The sequence below is a fragment of the Macaca fascicularis genome, chromosome X (genome assembly GCF_037993035.2).
Source record: "Macaca fascicularis isolate 582-1 chromosome X, T2T-MFA8v1.1".
In the NCBI taxonomy this organism is placed as follows: Eukaryota; Metazoa; Chordata; class Mammalia; order Primates; family Cercopithecidae; genus Macaca; species Macaca fascicularis.
In genome coordinates, this window is record NC_088395.1 from 16,681,801 (window position 1) to 16,696,746 (window position 14,946).

Consider the following 14,946-nt stretch of genomic DNA (forward strand, 5'->3'; position numbering starts at 1 on the left):
CTTTTCAATTAGCAATAATCGCGCCTCAGATAAACCTCATTGGCTATGATACTGCCACTGCGCAAAGCTCCTATGTAGCTTTTATGGATTTCCTTTTTGCTTAAGTTAGCCTGTGTCCATTTGTTGCCTACCATCAAATAAATCTGATATTTGCACAAACCTACCCCCTTCTCTCTCCAAGTTCTGAATTTAACCACAGATTATCCCGAATAAGGAACATGACCTTTGTAGCTGGAGAGGACACAGACATGATACTAAAAAATTCGCAAAATTGTTCTTGCAATTGTATAAGAAAGCTACAACACTCTGTAAGGCAAAAGCTATGCTAAGTATTTCACATAGAGCTGATTCAATACCGAGAATTGGGTACATATCAGCTACTTCACCTGCTGGCTGGCACTCCCCACAGTCATTGCTCTGACAACTGAAAAGTGTACTACTCAGCTGAGACTCAGATCACCAAGGAAGGTGTGGCTGGTTGGTGCTGACAGCTATGTGGTATGGTGATGCTGGGAAGACTGAAAGAAAGTGGAGGCTGGAGCCATGTGTGTTGGGCATCTGTTGATAGGAGTTGGCAGCAAGAAGACCCTTCTCACCCCTTCCAATCTCCCATCAGAACCTTCCATTGACAGAACCTAACAGGAAGGCAACCAGCAAGGGAGTTTGGGAAAAGCAGTTTGCAGTGCCAGCCCTAGCATCACAAACAAAGTGAAAGGGGGTTAGCTTAGCATTAAGAGGAGGCAGGAAAATAACCACAACAAAACCATGCTTCACTTTTAAGAGGATCAGTAATGGTTTTTGAAAATAGAATTCCCTAGTAAATTGGAAATTTGCAATATAACTGTGGCTGAATGTAAGTTACTTCATTATTGTACTATGCTGAAAGACCTAAGGGCACAAATTTCAAATCTGTAACATGTTCTCTGGCCCTCAGTGATGGCATATGGGTATATCAGTCAGAAAATATGCCTTTGAATACATATTTATGAGGTACAGGAGGTACAGCAAGATTGTTTAGTTTGATTATTACAAAGAGGAAACTGACACTGATGTAAAGCTATCATAGCCTTCAAAAGGTCTGTAATTATAAGGTCACTTACAAATTCCTATTGAGAATTGCTTTTCAAAATAAGTTAGAGGAAAAACCAGAGACACTCATTATATTGTTGAAAAAATACTTCACAATCTCTAAAGGGAAATTATACATGCTTCAAATGTACAGATCTATTAAGCCAACAGATTTTATTCAGAAAGTTTGCAAACTTACTGCTCATCTGAGATTAACCGATAGAAGGGGAAATTATTATACTAGTAGAAAACAAAATGTTAGATGAAAATGCATCTGTGAATGTTCACAGCACTTTATTTGTAAAAGCTAAAAACTGAAATCAGACTAGATGTCCTTCAACTAGTAAATGGTTAAACAAACAAACATATGTATGGTACATACATATCATCAATGTACAAGAAAAAGGAAGAAACTATTGATACACACAATGACTTGGATGAAGCTCCAGGGAATTAGACTGAGTGAAAAAAGTCAATTTCAAAAGGTTACATACTATATAATTCCATTCATATTACATTTTTGAAATAAAAATCAGGACAGATTAGTTGTGCCAGGGAATAGGGATGGGGGGTGGTGTATAGGAAGGTAAGTATGGTTATAAAAGGGCAAAATGAAAAATCCTTGTGCTTGTGTAGTATTGAAACTGTTCAATATCTTGACTTTGGTGGTAGATACAAGAACCTACAATTTTGGGTGATAAAATTATGTAGTACTTTACACACACATACACACACACACGCACACACAGACAAGTAAAACTGGGAGAATCTAAATCAGATGAGTGGATTATATCAATGTCAATATCCTGATTGAGATATTATACTATTCTTTTGCAAGATGTTACCTTTGTGGGAAACTGGGTGAAGTATACAGGGGATCTCTCTATATTATTTCTTTTTTTTTTTTTTTTTTTTTTTTTTTTTTTTTTTTTGAGACGGAGTCTCACGCTGTTGCCCAGGCTGGAGTGCAGTGGCGCTATCTCGGCTCACTGCAAGCTCCGCCTCCCGGGTTCACGCCATTTTCCTGCCTCAGCCTCCTGAGTAGCTGGGACTACAGGCGCCCGCCACCGCGCCCGCCACCGCGCCCGGCTAATTTTTTGTATTTTTAGTAGAGACGGGGTTTCACTGTGGTCTCGATCTCCTGACCTTGTGATCCGCCCGCCTCGGCCTCCCAAAGTGCTGGGATTACAGGCTTGAGCCACCGCGCCCGGCCTTCCTCTCTATATTATTTCTTACAACTGTGTGTGAATCTATAATTATCTTTAAAATTATAATTAAAAATTATAAATGGTGCGCAGACCGCATGTTCTCACTCATAGGTGGGAATTGAACAATGAGAACACTCGGACACAGGAAGGGGAGCATTACACACTGGAGCCTGTCGTGGGGTGGGGGGAGGGGAGGGATAGCATTAGGAAATATACCTAATGTAAATGACGAGTTAATGGTGCAGCACACCAACATGGCACATGTATACATATGTAACAAACCTGCACGTTGTGCACATCATGTACCCTAGAACTTTAAGTATAATAAAAAATAAAATAAATAAAAAATAAATGGTGTGCAGAAAAAAATCGAAAAACCTTAATGATGCTTTCAGTACTGTTCCATTTATCAACTGAAATAAAGGCAACAGTTTCTGTATCTGTGGAGCGGTTTGAAATAAAGGCAACAGTTTCTGTATCTGTGGAGTGGTTCTTTAAAACGCTTTAAAATTATAGACAATTTTATTTTTTTATTTTTATTTTTTATTTATTTATTTTTTTTGAGACGGAGTCTCGCTCTGTCGCCGGGGCTGGAGCGCAGTGGCCGGATCTCAGCTCACTGCAAGCTCCGCCTCCCGGGTTTACGCCATTCTCCTGCCTCAGCCTCCTGTGTAGCTGGGACTACAGGCGCCCGCCACCTCGCCCGGCTAGTTTTTTGTATTTTTTTAGTAGAGACCGGGTTTCACCGTGTTCGCCAGGATGGTCTCGATCTCCTGACCTCATGATCCGCCCGTCTCGGCCTCCCAAAGTGCTGGGATTACAGGCTTGAGCCACCGCGCCCGGCCTATAGACAATTTTAAACACAAAAAGAAAACAGAATAGTGGAATGAACTATCTATGTACATGCCATCCAACTGCAATAGTTATCAGCTCATAGTCAAATGTGTTTCATCTCTCTCCCCAATCCACCCTTCCCATCTCTTATTATTTTGATGCAAATATTACATATCACACTATTTCATCTGCAAGTATTTCTCTATGCATCTCTAAAAGATAAGGACTTTTCAAAAAATTCAAATAACTACAATACATTCTCATATGTAAAAAAGTAGCAATAATTCCTTGGTATCAATATCCAGATAGTATTTACGTTTCCTCCTTGTGTGTGTTTTAGCTTTATGGAGGTATAATTTATGTACAATACACTGCACCCATTTAAAGTATGCAATTCAACGAGTTTTGACAGATATAAACACCCATGAAACCACAACTACAATTAAAAAAAAGAAAAAGAACATTTCAATCACACCCAGAAGTTTCCTTGTGCCCCTTCCTCTATCAATGACCACTGAGCAACTACGAATCTGGCTGCTGCCACCACAGATGAATTTGCAGAGAACGTGATTTTGGAAAAAAACCTACATAAATGGTACATAATTTTATAAAAATTAGAAGGGGGTTTAGAGAATGAAGAAAGATATGTATATATTTTTGTCTGATATATTTCAATAGTGAGCCCCAAGGCAGAAAGCAAGTTAAATTTTGAATACTCCAATAGTAGCAGCCCTTACTCAACACTTATTGGGGGCTTACTATGTGCCAGGTATTTTGCCTGTATTATCTAATCTGTCTCATGATAACCTTACAATTATTATTAATCATGTTGTTATCATCAACCCCATTGTACAGTTGAGTATACTGAGGCCGAGAGAGGTTAAGTAACTTGCCCATGATCTCACAGCTTGCAACTGAAAATGTTTAGATAAAAAAAAGATCATCTGACTCCAGAGACAATTCCCTTAAACACTTAGCTGTAGTCAGTTTATCAGCAAAAAGAACTGATACAAAAATAACACCTCGAGGTATTGCTAAAAAGTCTTACCTCTCTTTGACAAAGGAGCAAAGGCAATTAATGCACAAAGGACAATCCTTTTAAAAAATGGTGCTGGAATAACTGGACATCCACATGCAAAAAAACCAACAAAACAAAACAAAACAAAACAAAAACGAAGCTAGACATAGGCCTTACACCTTTCACAAAAATTAACTCAAAATGAATCAGAGACCTAAATGTAAAATGCAAAACTACAAAACTCCTAAAAGATAATATAAGAGAAAATCTAGATGACTTTGAGATTGGTGATCACTGCTTAGACACAGCACCCAAAGTATGATCTACCAAAAAGAAAAATTGATAAATAGGACTCCATGAAAACTTAAAACTTCTGCTCTGCAAAAGACATTGTTAAGAGAACAAAAAGATAAGCCATAGAGAAAATATTTGCAAAACATTTATCTGATAAGGACTGGTATCCAAAACATACAAGCAGTTCTTAAACACAACCTTAAGAAAACAAACAGCTCAATTTAAAAACGCAAAATATCTGAACAGACACCTCACCAAAGAAGATCTACAGATGGCAGATAAGCATATGAAAAGATGCTCCACATCATATGCCATTACAGAATTGCAAATTAAAACAAGAAAATACCATTACACACATATTAAAATGGCTAAAATCTACGGAACAGTAAAAAGATCATTGCTTGCCGGAGATTCAGGAGCGGGGAGGCAGGGATGAATAGATGGGATTTTTAGGACAGTAAAACTATTCTGTATGGTACTGTAATGGTGGATACATGTCATTATATCTTTCTCAAAAGCCATATAAGCATATGAAAAGATGCTCACAAAGACTGAACCCTAATGTAAACTATGGACTTTGGTTAATAATAATGCATCTATATTGGCTGATCAATTATAACAAATGTGCCATATTAATGCAAAATTAATGTGTGAAATTAAAGTAATAGAGATTAACATGTGTGAATTAACATGGGAAACTGTATTGATGGGAACTGTACTTTCAGCTCAATTATTCTGTAAACCTAAAACTGTTCACAAAAATAGTCTATTAATTTAAAAAGCCTTATCCTCTCTAAGACTCATTTTCCTCATCTCTGAAGTGAGGAGTTGGACTAGATCTCAGAATGAAATGCTGTATTTATTAGAGATAAATTGTTTTTTTTATCCCCTTACATTTCCAAAAGGATTCACTTTATTATTTTTCCTTCTCTCTGCCATGTGGCTTTCAATGATTGCATTGATAGATCAGCCAAGCTGGCATCACTTGGCTGTGGGTGTTCCGGCAAATAGGCTCACACAGAGGAGTCAAAAGTTTTCTTTATCAAGTCTTTTTGGTGATCTTTTAAATAAAACTTTGGGGGAAAACGTGTTTCTCAGGTCTAGCAAATGTTTTCTGTTTCTTAGTTTGAAGGTCATTTTGTGTATTCATCTATAATTTAGCTTCAGCAACCTTGAAAATATGATCATTTCAAGTTATAGTAAATATTCAAATTTTAGGGGGAAATCCCTTCCTTCCTTCCCTCCCTCCCTCCCTTCCCTCCCTCCCTCCCTCCATCCCTCCCTCCCTCTCTCCCTCTCTCTCTCTCTCTCTCTCTCTCTCTCTCTCTCTTTCTCTCTCTCTTTCTCTCTCTCTTTCTCTCTCTCTTTCTCTCTCTCTTTCTCTCTCTCTTTCTCTCTCTCTTTCTCTCTCTCTTTCTCTCTCTCTCTCTCTCTCTCTCTTTCTCTCTCTCTTTCTCTCTCTCTTTCTCTCTCTCTTTCTCTCTCTCTTTCTCTCTCTCTTTCTCTCTTTCTTTCTCTCTTTCTTTCCTTCCTTCCTTCCTTCCTTCCTTCCTTCCTTCCTTCCTTCCTTCCTTCCTTCCTTCCTTCCTTCCTTCCTTCCTTCCTTCCTTCCTTCCTTCTCTTTGATATAGGATCTCGGTCCGCCACCCAGGCTAGAATGCAACGATGTGACCACAGCTTATTGTAGACTTGACCTCTGGGACACGAGCAATCCTCCCTGGACTCTAGGTAAATGCCACCACGCCTGGCTATTTTTTGCATGTTCTGTAGTGACATGGTCTCACTATATTCCAGGCTGGTCTCAAACTCCTGGGTTTAAGCCATCCTCCCATGTGGGGATCACAGGAGTGAGCCACTGCACCCGGCCAGGAAATCTTAATTATCCTATGATTTTAGTGAAATCCTTTGTTAACCATGCCGTGTAGCCAAATATCACAGTAGTCTCGCTCTGTCACCCAGGCTGGAGTGCTGTGGCCGGATCTCAGCTCACTGCAAGCTCCGCCTCCCGGGTTCCCGCCATTCTCCTGACTCAGCCTCCCGAGTAGCCGGGACTACAGGCGCCCGCCACCTCGCCCGGCTAGTTTTTTGTATTTTTTTTTTAGTAGAGACGGAGTTTCACCGTGTTAGCCAGGATGGTCTCGATCTCCTGACCTCGTGATCCACCCGTCTCGGCCTCCCAAAGTGCTGGGATTACAGGCTTGAGCCACCGCGCCCGTCCGTAAGTTAGTCTTAAATGAACATAAAGATTTATATAGTAGTGTAAATTGGTCACATGGACTTTATTGTTTCATCCTGGCATTAAATTAAAAGACATTCAAGAGCATCATGGCCATATAAACTCTGCCATTCTAACTTCTCCTTGCTAAGGGGAGGTACAACATTTATATAAGCCACCATGTCCCATTCTCCCTACTGGCAGCCATAAGCGTTTGGTCATGTTTAATGAGACAAACTGAGTGAAGAATGAGGTACAAGAGAACTAGATTTTAAAGAATCAGCAACCATCACAATGTATACCATAATGTTATTTAAGTTGTAAATGTATAAACGTGCTGTGGATGATTCCTATTGAATCATTTATTTTATTTCATTTATTTTTTTGTGAGACGGAATCTCATTCTGTTGCCCAGGCTTCCCAGGTTCAAGTGATTCTCCTGCCCCCAGCCTCCCAAGTAGCTGGAACTATAGGCACCTGCCACCACGCCTGGCGTTTTTTGTTTGTTTGTTTGTTTGTTTTGAGATGGAGTCTCACTCTGTAGCCCAGGCTAGAGTGCAGTGGAATGATCTCACTGCAACCTCCGCCTCCCGGGTTCAAGTGATTCTCCTCTCTCAGCCTCCCGAGTAGCTGGGACTACAGGCGCGTGCCACCACACCCTGCTATTTTTTTTGTATGTTTAGTAGAGACGGGGATTCACCGTGTTAGCCAGGATGGTATTGATCTCCTGACCTCGTGATCCGCCCGCCTCAGCCTCCCAAAGTGCTGGGATTACAGGCGTAAGCCACCACGCCCGGCCTAATTTTTGTATTTTTGGTAGATACAGGATTTCACCATGTTGGCCAGGCTGGTCTCGAACTCCTGACCTCAAGTGATCCACCCGCTTCAGCCTCCCAAAGTGCTGGGATTACAGGCGTGAGCCATTACACCAGTCTGCATGTTATCATTTAATTCCTAAGGAGTCAGGGTAATTTGAGTTGATGGACCTTAAGTTTATATTAAATAGTATTTTGTTGTTCTGGGGGTAACTTAAATTTACATTAAATAGGTGTTGTTTTTCTGGGGGTAACTGTTAACACTAAGTATTTTTGCTTATGTTATATTAATTATTCTTTTCTAGTCAAGAAAGAAGAGACTTGTCCCATCCGCTACTTTACTAACATTATAGAAAGGAATGTTATATATATTTAGATTGCTTACAGCAGTGGCTTTTACATTTTTCTTGGCTGTAACCTATAGTTACGCATATATTTTTCATCTATCTGTCTGTCTCATCTGTCTATCTGATACTGAAACAATTTTTTCAAAAAATAGTACTTATTTTTGTTATGTATAATATACTCTGATATGATCTGTTTTGTTCTATTTCATTTTAAAAAGTGCTGCTCGTGACCCTCTAATTTGATTCCATGAATGGGCCAAGACCAGCAGCTCGAAAAATGTGGCTTGGAGAGCTCCAGATAAAATGTGCAGTGAATAGACCAAATTATCACATGTAATGATCAAAATGCACTAAAAGAAGGTTTTTACCACTTCACTTCTGAATAAATGTAAAAATTTAAAACTAACATACCATACACTATTTCTGGGGAGTAGGATTGAGAGATAAATCCTTTTAATTTTAGCTTCAAAATTGTTTGAAAAAATAATTTTCATGTAGAACTTTTATAGTAAAAAAAAAAATCTAACATGATATAGTTATTTACCCCAACGAGCTGATGTTGTACTTTCTAAAAGTAATGTTTTATAAAAAATAGTAAAAAATTGGGCGTAACAGGAACGTGGAATTATAGGGTATTAGTTGCATAAATTGTAGATTATTCATGGGATGTACTATGGAATCATCATAAATGATTATGTAAGGTCTAGCTCAGTGGTTCTCAACCAAGGGTAATTTTGCCTCCCAGGGGCCATTTGCCAATGTCTGGAGACATTTTTGGTTGTCATAACTGGGAGGGGGAATACTCCTGGAGTCTAGTGGGTAGAGGCCAGGAATGCTGCTAAACATCTTCCAATGTACAAGACAGTCCCCCCACGACAAAGAATAATCCCCAGATATCAATAATGCTGAGACCAAGAAACCCTAGTCTAGCTAAAAGCCTGTATCTATATTTACCTCATTTTGTAAAGCTGTAAGTAATCTTTTTTTGTACATGTATCCCACCCAGAAAAAAAAGAAGCTTTCTACCTAGGAAACCAGACCACCTGGTTTCTTGTAATTATTTAATAAATATTTGTTGAATTATTACATAAGAAAGAAGATGAACTTTATAATTACTGAAATGGAAAGATGTCCACAATATATTTAACTGAAAAGCAAGCAGGTTATAAACAGTATAAGTGATCTACAGATTTAACGCAATCCCTAACTCAGTTAAATTCTGTGCAGAAATTGATAAGCTGATCCTCAAATTCATATGAAAAGTCAGGGGATCTGGAAAAGCCAAAACAATCTCGAACAAAGTTGGAGGACTCACACTTCCCTAGATCAAGACTTACTACAAGCTACAGTAATCAAGACAGTGTGGTACTGGTGTAAGGATACACATATATATTAATGGGATTCCATCAACTGGCAAATGGGTAAATAAAATGCATTATGTCTATACAATGAAATACTACTTGGCAATAAAAAGAAATGAAGTCCTGACACATGCTACAACATGGATAAACCTTGAAAACATCATACTAAGTGAAAGAAGCCAGACACAAAAAACACATATTCTATGGTTCCTTTATTTATTTATTTGTTTATTTATTTATGAGACGGAGTCTGGCTCTGTTGCCCAGGCTGGAGTGCAGTGGTACGATCTCGGCTCACTGCAACCTCTGCCTCCCAGGTTTAAGCAATTCCCCTGCCTTGGCCTCCCGTGCAGCTGGTTTTACAGGCGTGTGCCACCACACCCGGCTATTTTTTTTTTGTATTTTTAGTACAGTTTCACCATGTTGGTCAGGATGGTCTTGAACTCCTGGCCTCAAGTGATCTGCCCACCTCGGCCTCCCAAAGTACTGGGATAACAGGCGTGAGCCACCTCGCCCGACCGTATGGTTCCATTTATATGAAATGGCCATAAAGACACAAAATAGATTAGTGATTACCTAACGTTGGAAGGTTTGGGGGAAAATGAGGAGTGATTGCTAATTTGTCTGCTTTCTTTTAGGAGGTATGGAAATGTTCTGTAATTAGTTTGTGAATGTACTAAAAACTAGTCACTTGTATGCTTTAATTGGGTGAATTGTATAGTATGTGATTTCATCTCAATAAAGCTAATTTTTTAAAAAAGAAGAGCCAACACGATGTGTCTCTGTGCCCCAGAATGTAGCGGGCTCAGATAAATGTGGAACATTAGCGGGTCAGTGTGTACCTGGTTTCCAAAAACATTCTTTGTGAAACTCTTGATTGATGAGTTGCAGCTGCACGAGAAGGGATGTGACTTGGCACTTGCTCCCAAACAGGGACAATGCACCGAACACAGTGTACACACGTAGGTGCCCATTTGAAGGGGTAGCTGTTCTGAGTTGAAGAACTGCACCGGGTTCAACCCAATTCTTGTACTGTGCATGTCCTGCGTGGGGGAGGGACCTGGAAACTGTGCCAGACCTCAGGAGGCAGCTGCTGTTTGGCCACGTGCATTGCTCACTGAATATCTCTTAAAAATAAGTAAACCAGTGTAGGGAGAAATGCCATTATGTGTAGTATAACCGTATATTTAGCTGTATTAGTGATTTTATCTGGGTGACAGGATTTTGAGTGATCTTTATTTTCTTTGTATTTCTCTGTGTTTACTATTTTGTGTGTGTGTGGAAATATTAATATACTAATGTCTTCAGAAAAAAATCTGTACAAAGAGGTTTAGCTCTCCGCCCGCCCCGCCCCTCCCCAGCACCAGGGGTGTCACTGGTGAGGCTGAAATCCCAGGCAGAAGTCAGCGGCCGCCCAGGTCCCTCATGTTTTTTGCATCCTGTGGCGAGGGTGCTTGGGGACCCGCAGAACTCAGGCGGGGACTGCTTCACGGGAAGCCCCACCCCGCCGCCACGGTTTTTCATTTCTAATGCGCAAGCGTGAGAACAGCCTTGCATGGGTGGTAGGTCGGGCATAAACTCTTGGGCTCAGGCTCCAGGCAGGCTAAGCTCTGGTGCCAGCTGTGTGGGGGAGTGCCCGGAAGGGCCAGGTGCCCGGCACCCAGAAACAGGAGTCCCCTTCATCCAGTGGGAAGTGGAGTCTCAGTCTAGTCCTCCCAGTCCCCACAGGGGGAGCCACAGGTTCCAGCTTGTTTGTTGCCAGGTGCCACTGAGAGAGCGCCTGGGATCATTCATCGAATAATCCTGCCTGTCTCTCCTCACTTTTAAACAGCCATATAGTACCATCCTTTGTTTAAACAGAGAATGTCTTTATCCCACAAGGGTAGGTAGTCCAGGAAATACTGAGATACAGGAATAATAGGATTACGTGATCAAACCTTCTCAAACAGATTTTTCTTAGTAGTCTCTAGAGCATTCAAAATACATATTCTATTTTATGTCGCTTTTCTTTCTAGTGGTCAGATTAATGAAGATTTCTAAGCTATCCCTTTTATAAATGTGCCGCTTCATCTGCTAAACGCATACTAGTTTCCACCTCTAGCCACGGGAGGGCGCACGAATCAAGTGACGTTTGGTATAACATGTTTTGGGACCCTCTTGCTTGGGTTGAGGAAAAAAACAGGGGCATCGTGGTCCTCTCATGAATGTAGAGCAGCGCTATCCAATGGAACTTTCTGCAATGATGGAAATGTCCAATATCTGTGTTGTCCAGCACGGCAGCCACTAGCCACAAGTGGATATGTAGCTAAAATGACTGAAGAAATGAAAATTTAATTTTAGTTCGTTTAACTATACATTTATTTTTATTTTTACTTTATTTTATTTTATTTTATTTTGTTTTTTTGAGACCGGGTCTTGCTCCGTCATCCAGGCTGGAGTGCAGTGGCGAAAACACGGCTCACTGCAACCTCAACCTCCTCGGCTCAAGTAATTCTCCCACCTCAGCCTCCCAAGTAACTGGGACTACAGGCCTGAGCCACTGTGCATGGACAATTTTAAATATTTTTATAGAGACAGAGTCTCCCTTGTGTTTCTCAGGCTGATCTCGCACTCCCACCTCGGCCTCCCAAAGCACTGGGATTACAAGCGTGAGCCAACACACCTGGCTAATTACACATTTAAATAGTCACACTTGGCTACTGGCTACTACTATATTGGAGAAGAGTATTAGACTGTATAGGAATATTGATTTTTCTGAATGACTTTACAAAGTTGGCATTTAAACGATTTTGAATCTAACAACAATACCTTAAGGGTGAAGAAAACTAACATTGGTGTTCCCACCATTGACCAGCTTCTGTGTCAGGCAGACTTACATTTCCATCTCATTTAACCTTTGCTATGCCCCTCAGTGAAGGATATTAGTATGCCCATTTGATGAAGATGCAGCAGACCCAGAGAGATGAAGTAACTGGTTCAAAGTCATCAAGAAAGTCACTGAGCTAGATAAATGCATCTAACATTCATTGAGAACTTGCAATATGCCAATAAATATTTCAGCAAGACACTGTTACAGACACTGGAAATTTATAATAGAAACCAATGTTAGGCTGGGCACAGTGGCTCACGCCTGTAATCCCAGCACTCTGGGAGGCCGAGGTGGGCGGATCACCTGAGGTCAGGAGTTCAAGACCAGCCTGGCCAACATAATGAAATCCTGTCTCTACTAAAAAAAAACCAAAAAACAAAACAAAACAAAAAAAAAACAGAAATTAGCCGGGCATGGTGGCGGGTGCCTGTAATCCCAGCTTCTAGGGAGGCTGAGGCAGGAGAATCACTTGAACTCGGGAGGCAGAGGTTGCAGTGAGCAGAGATCACACCACTGCACTCCAGCCTGGTAGGCAGAGTGAGACTCCGTCTCAAAACAAACAAACAAACAAACAAAAAAAAACCAGAAATAAAGAAACCAATGCTAGATATGGGGACCTTTTTAGCAGATGCTGTCATTTTGTCCTATACAGCATTTTCTGATTTATCAGAGGACAATCCATACATTTTAGCACATTGTATTCTCAGAGGTAAAAGGTACTTCCACACCAGCCCCTTATCGCTGTCTCTGATGTATGAAATTCTCTAATCACTGTGAGCTCTGATCAAGGCAGGGAGATAATTGCATTTCATTTCCAACTCTGTCACTAACTAGGCCTATCCCCTTAAGTAGATGGTTTGCTCTTCCGGATCTACAATTTCCTCGTTTCTCAAACAATGTTTTTAGCCCAGGAGAGATCCAAAGGTTATTTCATATTTCACTGATTATGAGACTCATTCTCTTTTTCTCCCACATTTTAACATCTCTGAATTCACATTTCATCTGAAACATGTCATAGTATAGTTGGCAACATTTTTTTCTTAGTTTTATATATAAAATAATAGTGTGTCTTATAATCATGACACCTTAAACTAGATGAAATATGATCTGTGTAATTTAATAACGTCATTGAAAATATGTATCTTCATATTTATTTTAATGTATCTTCAAAGTCCCCCAGAAACAAAGACAATGACCTTTTATTGTGATTCTAAATCCAATTTAGAATATTAAATTACATATGCTATAATCAGAGCTTCCCCAAGTAATCATGCAACACACAAACTCAAAAATCTCCACTGCAGGCCGGGTGTGGTGGCTCACATTTGTAATCCCAGCACTGTGGGAGGCCAAGGTGGGCAGACCATTTGAGGCCAGGAGTTCCAGACCAGGCGGGCCCACATGGAGAAACCCATATCTACTAAAAATACAGAAATTTGCTAGGCGTGGTAGCGTGCACCTGTGATCCCAGCTATTCGGGAGGCTGAGACAGGAGAATCACCCGAACCTGGGAAGCAGAGGTTATAGTGAGCCAAGATTGCACCACTGCTCTCCAGCCTGGGCGACAGAGGAAGACTCTGTCTCAAAACAACAACAACAACAACAACAACAACAACAAACTTCACTGCAGTGTGCTCCCATGTAGAATGGAAGATCAGCAGGATTCATCTTAGGCAAAGTTGGGGGATGGGTACAATTTTGTTTCTCTTGAGTTTCCCATCCTTTTCCTTTATTTTTCTCCTTCAGGTACTCAAAGCTTTTAAGCAACTTCTCTGTGATGCCTTCTACCTTTTCTTCCCTCCCTAACCCCCATCTCTATCAGCTACACTTGAGAGTAAATTCATTCCAGGGATATTTTCTCATGAAGATTCATGACCAAGGGAATCACCTGGTATTATACCAGTGATGTGTTGTTATATGTTTAACAACTGGCTCTCTGGTGGCGGGGGAAGGCCTGATTTGCAGCACTTGCCAATTTCTGTGGTATAAATACTCCCGCAGTGGCTGATTTCAAGCTACCGACCTGACGTTAGTCACCTCGTAAAATTCCTGAAAACTTCACAATGAGCTCTCATGAGCCAATATGATCCTTCTCCAACACATCACTGCTTGGTACAGATCTGATTATTCCATTCTTCTGCCAGAATCCTGTGATGGTTGCTGATTGGCTCCAGAGTGGATTCCAGTTTCTCCAGCTTGATATTTAAGAGGAGAAGATGATCTCATGGGTGCTGAAGCTTATGCAGTTTGGGGGCCCTCTTTAAGAGCAGTAATACAAACTTCATAGTATAACATTAGATACAAAAGTGAATAATTATTTGGAATGAGAAATCACGACACATTACAAATGTTAAAGAGCTGACAAATACCAGAAACATCACAAAATCTGGAAAAATCACATAATATGCTTGGAAGAACTTTCCCCAGACTTGCTTCTGGCTTTGTGTGTTTGAAGCCTTATTATTATTATTTTTGTTTTTGAGACAGAGTCTTGCTCTGCCGCTCAGACTGCAGTGCAGAGGCACGATCTCAGCTCACTGCAACCTCCGCCTCCCAGGTTCAAGTGGTTCCTCTGCCTCAGCCTCTTGAATAGCTGGGATTACGGAAGCACGCCACCAAGCCTGGCTAATTTTTGTAGTTTTAGTAAAGACGGGGTTTCACCATGTTGGCCAGGCTGGTTTCAAACTCCTGACCTCAGGTGATCTGCCCGCCTCAGCCTTCCAAAGTGCTGGGATTACAGGCATGAGCCACTGCACCTGACCATAAGCCTTGTTTTTTGTCCACTACCCACATCTGGTGCCAGGTGCCCTCGGACATGATCATATTGTGATATGTCCTCTGGCAGTGGGGTGTAGGAGCATTCCTGAGAGCTATTCCTTATTTGGATGGCTAATGCATGACTTAACCATTCATGGAA

At 40.8% G+C, this 14,946-nt stretch overlaps 1 pseudogene; it reads right to left on the bottom strand.

Moving 5' to 3' along the window:
* On the bottom strand, positions 1-69 carry LOC123571555 (U4 spliceosomal RNA; annotated as a pseudogene).
* Positions 70-14,946: the final 14,877 nt, after the last annotated feature.